At 38.6% G+C, this 770-nt stretch overlaps 1 non-coding gene across 1 annotated transcript; it reads right to left on the reverse strand.

Annotated features, from left to right (window-relative positions):
• Positions 1 to 370: 370 nt before the first annotated feature.
• Positions 371 to 477, reverse strand: LOC134389758 (U6 spliceosomal RNA). The gene has a single exon (XR_010024735.1). It is a non-coding gene; the product is annotated as a U6 spliceosomal RNA (small nuclear RNA).
• Between the last annotated feature and the right edge of the window lie 293 nt (positions 478 to 770).

Consider the following 770-nt stretch of genomic DNA (forward strand, 5'->3'; position numbering starts at 1 on the left):
CTTCTTTATTGAAGCATAATTGATTGTACATATTTTGGGGGTACAGCATTAACTACCATTACCTGTGTGCAACGTGTGATGATCAAGTCAATATTATTAGCATATTCGTTATTACAAATTGTAATTATTCTTTATGCCCCTTACCTGATGCCTCCTCAACCCTCCTCTCCCTCCCCCACTCCCACCTCTAGTAACCATAGATTTGTTCTTTCCTTCTGAAAGTTCAATGTATTAGTGTGTGGCCTCCTTCCTCCCTTCCTCCCTCCTTCCCCTCATTCCTTCCTTCTTTCCTTCCTTCCTTCCTTTTTCTTTTTTTCCTTTGAAAAATGTGTATTCAGCTCCTTTGCCCATTTTTTAATTGGATTATTTGAAGAATATGGAACACTTCACGAATTTGCATGTCATCCTTGCACAGGGGCCATGCTAATCTTCTCTGTATCATTCCAATTTTAGTTCATGTGCTGCCAAACCTAGCACTAACAACTATTTTCAATGGAAATATTTGTAAAATATATTATTTATGTCTCCTTTCTTAAATGGATTATACTGAACAAAATTTAATCTTTCCTATCGACTCAAGGCATGTGCCATGAGCACCAACATTTCTATTTTGCTGCACTGCCCCAGACTCCTTTGAAGGTATGTTTGCCCCTAAGCCAAATGGCTGCTTATTGCTTTTGCTTTTCGTAATATCTCTCCTTATCAGGATGATAGCTCTGTTCCTAACTGATTTTACTTTAGAGTCCCTACTAGCCCTTCCTTTCTCCTTC

Source organism: Cynocephalus volans, chromosome 10 (assembly GCF_027409185.1).
Source record: "Cynocephalus volans isolate mCynVol1 chromosome 10, mCynVol1.pri, whole genome shotgun sequence".
Classification (NCBI taxonomy): Eukaryota; Metazoa; Chordata; class Mammalia; order Dermoptera; family Cynocephalidae; genus Cynocephalus; species Cynocephalus volans.